At 34.0% G+C, this 8143-nt stretch overlaps 2 non-coding genes across 2 annotated transcripts; both read left to right on the top strand.

Moving 5' to 3' along the window:
• Nucleotides 1–2309: 2309 nt before the first annotated feature.
• On the top strand, nucleotides 2310–2383 carry TRNAP-UGG (transfer RNA proline (anticodon UGG)). The gene has a single exon. It is a non-coding gene; the product is annotated as a tRNA-Pro (tRNA).
• A 139-nt stretch (nucleotides 2384–2522) lies between these two features.
• Nucleotides 2523–2596, top strand: TRNAW-CCA (transfer RNA tryptophan (anticodon CCA)). The gene has a single exon. It is a non-coding gene; the product is annotated as a tRNA-Trp (tRNA).
• The last annotated feature ends 5547 nt before the right edge of the window (nucleotides 2597–8143 follow it).

Genomic DNA, 8143 nt, shown 5'->3' with positions numbered 1-8143 from the left:
TAAAAAGAGCTTTTGTTTCCTCTCATCGAGATAGAGGTAGGCAAAAGAGGGATTTTCGTCGTTTGTGGATCACTCGGATAAACGCAGCAACGCGGGTATATAAAGTATTCGATAGTTATAGTAAATTAATACACAACCTGTACAAGAAGAAATTGATTCTTAATCGTAAAATGCTTGCACAAGTAGCTGTATCAAATCCAAATAATCTTTACACGATTTCCAATAAAATAAAGATCATCAATTAAAGGTATAAATAAAGTAATATACTGGAATAATAAAAGATGAATTCCCGGAGAGGGAACTCCGGGAAGATACAATAAATTAAGATTAAGTGGTAGGAATCAACGAGCTGGATTACTTTCTTTATAATATATATAGGTCTGGCCCTTTCGAATTCGAATAAAACATCAACAATCGGAACTTAAGTTCCGGTTGTTGTTTCTTAAATTTTGGTTGTTGTTTCTTAAGTTTCGATTGGAATTGTACTTTTGCGTTAATTGAGGAATATGTCTATTTTTTCTGGGTCTAGAACCTGTAATTATTGAAATTGACTGGGCTTGAAATTGCTTTTCGTTCTCATAGTTACGAAACGGTAAGAAAGATAAAATACGAGCCTGTTTTATAGCAAGAGTAATTAATCGTTGTTGTTTCAAGGTTAATCTATTTATTCGTCTCGATAATATTTTTCCTTGTTCACTAATAAATCTATTAATTAAACTCATGTTTCTATAATCAATTCGATCTCCCGGGCCAATCCGGGGACGCCTACGAAAAGGTTGTTTAGATTTACGAAAAGGTTGCTTGAATTTACGAAAAGTTTGCTTGGATTTACGAAAGGGTTGCTTGGATTTATTAAAAGTTTGCTTGGATTTACTAAAGGGTTGCTTAGATTTAAGAAAAGGTTGTTTAGATGTATACATGATTTATTCCTTATTTAAAATTTGAAAATTTGAAAATTCACTTCTTTATTTTATTAATTTAGGATCCAGAAGAAGTAGTTTTTCTTTGATCCATATCTTATTTGATTCATATTATAGTATATGAATACCCTCTATACATATGAAATAATATCTACCGGAAATCAGATGAGTTGATTTGTATTTTGTATTCTATACTATGTTTTCTTTATATATTAAATATGAAGTTCTTACTCTTTCTGTTGTTTGGAAAGATCAAACACACGATGTTCCTATTTCTTTATTTCGTGATGAGTCGTATGCTTGCGACAATAACGACAAAATTTTTTGAATTCTAATTGTCCGGGTGTATTGTGGCGATTCTTTTGAGTACTATATCTAGAAATCCCCGTCGATTCCTCATTGGCACCTTTTCGAACACAACTGATGCATTCCAAAATAACTCTGATTCTAACATCTTTTCCCTTGGCCATGAACCTCCTTTTCTTTTTGGATTGACTTAACTTAATTCTTCTACTTATTCTTTTATTCTTCTATTTTGAATCCGAAGAAGAAGAATAAAATTCATTAGAATAATTTTTTTTTATTCTTTAATTAAGTAATAAAAAATAGAGAAATAATTAAAGAATACAATCCTTGTCGAATTAGCAAAGATTTTGGTTCGAAATCCTTTCATTTAATTAGCCAGCCCCGCCTTTTCTATGCTCTGATTTCTGAGGCCTTATTTAGCTTGGGTACCCCTTTAAATTGAATTTCTATTTTCAAAAATGGGGTTTACCAAATTTTTAATGACTCTGAGGTTCAACCCAATCCATCTTTTCTTTCTTTTTCCTTCCGATACTAAAAAAAGATTGAAAAGGATCAAATTTTGTCATATCACGAAGAAATCTATCCCTCCCATAGCAATAACTAGAATTAAAAAAAAGGGAATGACAAAGCATCTGGGAATAAACGATTAATTTCTATCAATAAACCTGCTAAAGCACCAAACCATAGAGTACTTAGCACGGGTGCTACAGAGAGATATGTTTTTATATCCCGCATTGAAAATCCTCCTTCCTTGTTGGAATACATATATGATCATAAACTCTTGCCCAAGATTGTTATGCTATATATAAAATGAACCATATCGACGAAATTTTCCTATCCCTAAAAAAGAAAAAGATGACCCCTTCTTCCTATATATTACCAAGGAAAAGTAATCCTTCTTTTATAGGCGAAATTATATTGGATTTTATATGTATATAATTCCTTAATTATATGAGACCAAAAAGAAGAAATGACACGAGGGTTCTATATATAGATAGAGAAAGAAAGAAGAAGAAAATTATGATGTGGAAAAGAAGACAGGAATTGTGTACAATGGCATTGTACAACAATTTAATTTGGAAAAGGGATGTAGCGCAGCTTGGTAGCGCGTTTGTTTTGGGTACAAAATGTCACAGGTTCAAATCCTGTCATCCCTACCTATTACTTCTTTCTTCTTTATAGGCAGTAGCGACGAGATCAATTAAAGTAAAGTGGGTATAACTTGAATTTGTGGAGACTATACGTACGTGAGATACATTAGGAATAGAAAAAGATTTTCTTTTTGAATGAATGAAAGCGCTCTTAGTTCAGTTCGGTAGAACGCGGGTCTCCAAAACCCGATGTCGTAGGTTCAAATCCTACAGAGCGTGATTCCATCTATTTTATGTCGAAGCAGAGTAAAATAACTTAACAAAATTGAATTGTAACTCCAATTTCAATTTGACCTCCTCTCTGGTCTGGAGGAGGTCAATCAAAAAAAAAAAATGACTCAATCAAAGATCCAACTGATCCCCACGCCTGTATTGCAAATACGCAGTCACGAATAATCCCGCTAAAGTAATAGGAATTAGGCCTAAGACGATTCCAAATAGAAAAACTTCAATCATTTCGATTTGTTCGAGGGGATAAAAAAAGAGGTACGATCTATCCCTAAATAGTACTCTAAATTATCCACGAATCTCAATGACCAAGAAAAGAATTCCTAATTAGTCTGGAAAAGAGTCGTAGAATGCCAGGAATCCCAAAGAAAGATTTTTCTTTTCTGAATTATAATTATTCAGTCAATTCAAATAAGGCGTATCTTGTTCAAGCCAATAAATAGAGCTGGGGTTATAGTTAAAGCAGCCAGTAGAAAACCAAAATAACTAGTTAAAGTAAGCATGAAAGAGTTAAATTCCATTTATTTTTTTTTACTACACTACATATGTTGGTAAAGCATTTACCTAAGTTATGGAAAATTCATAATTCATCAGTTATTTTAGATAATACTAAAAAACAAGATAGAGTAAGATACAGAAGTGTAAAAGAAAGTGGATTCATCAGATGATACATGAGTCCCTAATTCCGAATCAAGAGATTTGTTGTGGAATTTGTCAATTGAGTAAAGTAATAATATTAAGAACTAGATCATCTAACCCCATTGAATGAAAAAAAGAAATTCAATTTTCAGGGAAATTTTTGAATAAGAGATAAATAAACAATTGAATTTGAAAAAAAAAACTTCTTTCTATTTTGGATAATTTCTTTTTCAATAGGACCCTCTTTTTGGAGTGAACGATCGAATATTCCCCTATTCCTTCTTATTTTAACTGATTGTATTCCATATGGAATAAGAGGAGAACAAAAGCATTCCACGACCTGCCAAGGGGCTGTTAAAAAAAAAAAAAAAAGAAAGCTCTTCCTTGAATTTACTTTATTTTTATTCCTTTTTCGAACTCCAACCAAAGTAGATTCGAAGACGAGTCACTTCAATTATCCTTTTAAGTTCTATTCTATCTTCTGTCTTTCCCTATTTCATCTCGTAAAGTTCCGCGCTCGCAGTTTGGTCAAGAAAGTTAGACCTAATCCAACAAACAATACAAGGATGAATTACGAATTATGAAAGGATAGATTTCACATATACTTGTCCTTGTATTGTGTCAGTATGAGAATATCCTTCCTAAATTATTTATCCAAACCTATTGATCATTAACTTAGATTTTCCCAAGATTTTGGCTGCTATTCCGAATTACTCTATTATTCCGAAGCCAATGAAAAGTAAGTAGAACCTACAAAAATGGGGTTTTCTATTGATGCCTTGAATAACATATAGCTTACCTATAGACAAAAAAAAAATAAAAAAGTAATTATGTTTCGGAACCAGGCAAAACCAGATTGCTGTGCCATAGGAAGGATAGCTATACTAATTCGGTATACTCAAAATACACCTTTGGTACAAAATTGACAATCTCACAAGGATGAAATATCAGTAATTTTCTATTTACTGGTCGATCCCATCTTTTACGGAATCAATTCCTTTTTTGAATGTACAAAAATTTTGGGAGTTCAGCATGTCTGGAAGCACGGGAGAACGTTCTTTTGCTGATATTATTACCAGTATTCGATACTGGGTTATTCATAGCATTACTATACCTTCCCTATTCATTGCGGGTTGGTTATTTGTCAGTACGGGTTTAGCTTATGACGTGTTTGGAAGTCCTAGGCCAAACGAGTATTTCACGGAAAGCCGACAAGGAATTCCGTTAATAACCGACCGTTTTGATTCTTTAGAACAACTCGATGAATTTAGTAGATCCTTTTAGGAGGCCCTCAATGACCATAGATCGAACCTATCCTATTTTTACAGTGCGATGGCTGGCTATTCACGGACTAGCTGTACCTACTGTTTTTTTCTTGGGATCAATATCAGCAATGCAGTTCATCCAACGATAAAACAAATTCCAACTATAGAACTATGACACAATCAAACCCGAATGAACAAAATGTTGAATTGAATCGTACCAGTCTATACTGGGGTTTATTACTCATTTTTGTACTTGCTGTTTTATTTTCCAATTACTTCTTCAATTGAGAGAAAGAAAGAGACTAATAAGAATTCTCTTATCCCATTTGGAAGGATACCATCCTTATAACTACCCATGACTGTTTTTGTCTCTAGCATGACCAATTGATAAAATGTGGAGGAAAGTAGGGGAAATGGCCGATACTACTGGAAGAATTCCTCTTTGGCTGATAGGTACTGTAGCTGGTATTGCTGTGATTGGTTTAGTAGGTGTTTTCTTTTATGGTTCATATTCTGGATTGGGTTCATCTCTATAGTAATCGGAGGGACCAGATTGTAAACATGAAAAAGTAGGAGCTTAGCGGGTCCTTACCCCCCTTTATCTGATTAGAGCGGAAAGGACCCGCGGAATTTTTATTTTACTCTTATAACGCGAATTGAATCTATTCGATTCACTCTTATGAAGCAACAAGAAAAAGAGATCACTCGAGGATCCAATATCTTATTCCACGAAGGAAGTATCCTGAAAATCCTTGATTTAGTTTCGAGTAATAAACTAATAAAACCTTAATCAAAACTATTCAACTAGCCTAAAAATAAAAAAACCTTCAATGGAAGAGTTTACTTTTTTTTTGCAAAATTTCTGTAAATTTGAAGTTGAACTTAATTAAACAAGCCAAGCAATTTGCTCACAATCACAAGAAATTTTTCCCCCGCCATATTTTCTTCCCCTCTGTTTGTCCACTACCTCGGCTAAACCTAAGCAAAAGAAAAAGAGGTCCAAGAGACAGACCCGAATAAAGAAGAAATAGTAATCTTTGACGAATTAGGAAGAAAAAGGATTCTTATTTTGATACAAGAAGAATCGGCACAAGAAAAAGGCTTTTTCTTGTGCCGAATAGACGATTAAGAAGACCTGCAATCCCTCCGAAAAAGAAGAAATTTTAATTTGATTGTTCTCGCCTTTGCCTTGGATTCTCTTCTTTTGCATGGGATATAAATAAGGAATTCCAGACATCTCATAAACAAAAAGCAGTCTAAACAAAAAAAGGATTTCCAAAATAGATCATAGATAATTCTAGCAATTGCCAATAAATCGAGGCTTTTTACCAACTTGATGGTAAGAAATCCCGGGACCTAGAAATTCATTTCGTACAATTGAACCTTTTCAAACTGTTTCTTTTTGAGAACCAAAAAAACTTGTGCCAAAATAACGGATGCGAAGAAGAACAAAAGGCCTTGGACACGTAATGGATCCTGAAGCACGATTTCTGCGTCCCCCTGACCAAAACCTCCCACATTAGGATTGCTTGTTAATGGTTGATCAAGCTTGATGGATTCCCCCTCTGAAACAAGAAGTTCTGGTCCGGGAGGTATAATATCAATCACTTGGCGTCCATCTGATGCATCAACTATGGATATTTCATACCCCCCCTTTTCTTTACGTAGTATTTTTCTTACTATACCTGTTGACGTAGCATTATAGACTGTATTGTTACTCTTGCTACCATCAGGATAGATCTGTCCTCTTCCTCGGTTTCCCCCTACATATATGGGATATTTTAAGAAATGAGCATCTTTCTTCGTAGCAGGATCAGGGGAAAGAATGGGAAAGACAATTTCACTATATTTCTTACCGGGAACAGGGCCTATCACAAGAATGTTTTTTTTATCGGGACGATAACTCTGAAAAGCAAGATTTCCTATCTTTTCTTTTAACTCAGGGGAAATACGATCGGGCGGCGCTAATTCGAATCCCTCGGGCAAAATAAGAACAGCACCTACATTCAACCCTCCCTTTTTTCCATTAGCAAGAACTTGTTTCAATTGCATATCATAAGGAATTCGAAGAACTGCTTCAAATACAGTATCGGGAAGCACAGCTTGGGGAACTTCAATATCGACGGGCTTGCTAGCTAAATGGCAATTGGCACATACAATTCGTCCAGTTGCTTCTCGTGGGTTTTCATAACCCTGCTGCGCAAAAATGGGATATGCATTTGAAATAGATGTCCGAGTTATTACGTATATCATGATCGATACAGAAATCGATCGAGTTATCTGTTCCTTTACCCAAGAAAAAGTATTTCTATTTTCCATGTCCAATCGCAGATCCCAGAATTTCTACAATAAATTAGATAGGTAGCTAAGCTAATCTAGTTCCCTATACACGAATCTGTTGTCATTCTACTGCAACAGTTGTACTGCAATGATGAATACCTTAAAGTAGGTATAAATAGAAAGAATTTTGCTAAAATGGAAAAGGGCTTTCTTTCTAAAAAAAGATGCTTGCTAATTTGATTAATATTAATATCGGGAGATCAAATGAATTTATGCTTCACTAATTGAATGATAAATGACTACAAGCGAAGGAGATAGACGATTTAAACAAAAAAAGACCCAAAATTTCAAACATGTATCTAGAATTACTGGAAAACTACAAACAAAAATAGTGAAAATAAGCTCGTTAGGAGCCCATCCAAAATCGTTGTAGACCCAACGAATTACTAGTTCCCAACCACGGGTGGAGTGAAATCCAACAAAAAAATCAGTAACTAAAAGAATAAAAAAAGCTTTTATTGAGTCATTTAAATTATAGAAGAATTCCTGAACCCAAGAATTCAAAATGACAAGTTCCTCTTTACCCAGAAAAAAAGAACCACTTAGAATAGCCAAACAGATTATATTTGTCGAGAAATGCAAAATGGTATGGAGATGATCCTCATTATTTATTTTGACCCATTGTATTATTTCCTTGTGTATTCCTGTAGGAGGTTTTTGTACATGTGTCTTTAGTTTCCCTTTTATCATCTCGTCCAAGAGAGAAAGTTCTTCTAATTCTATGAATCTTTCTAGAATCCTTTTCTCTTGAATATCAGTTAAGAGAGTTTCGGATTGCCTGGTATTCCACCAATTCTTAATCCAAAGTTCCAGACATTTGTTAAATGAGGAAGAGACCCCCCAAGGCAAAAGTACGATAAATACAAGATATAGTAAAGAAGGCAATGCTTTCTTTTTTTTCATTTTTGATCTGTAAATGGAGTTGTTAATGAATATGCTTCATTCGCTGACTCTATTCCATTCCCTGACTCTATATGATGATATTTCTATTTCATGATATTTCTATTTCTTTGAAGCAAAAACTCTATAGGTTTGATACCCTGTATCTATTCTTCTTTTTTGTATATTAGTTATTAGTGGAATTTCAGTGCATTGGGTTCTTTCTTAGATCTAGATGGAATGAAATAGTGAAATAGAATAAAAAAAAAGCCCTTTCGGATGAAAAAGGAAGAATAGTATGCGATATATCTAACTTGGATAAAAAAAAATTAAAAGCAAATTTCTCTTATCCTCGTTTGTTCCTTCCTTTAGATAAATACTTAAAAATCCCCTTACAATAACAAATCCAATTTAG

The sequence above is a fragment of the Triticum urartu genome, unplaced genomic scaffold (genome assembly GCF_056163025.1).
Source record: "Triticum urartu cultivar PI428250 unplaced genomic scaffold, HENAU_Tu73 scaffold1801, whole genome shotgun sequence".
Classification (NCBI taxonomy): Eukaryota; Viridiplantae; Streptophyta; class Magnoliopsida; order Poales; family Poaceae; genus Triticum; species Triticum urartu.
Note: the sequence above shows the minus strand (reverse complement) of the source record. Positions and strands in the feature narration are given on the sequence as shown.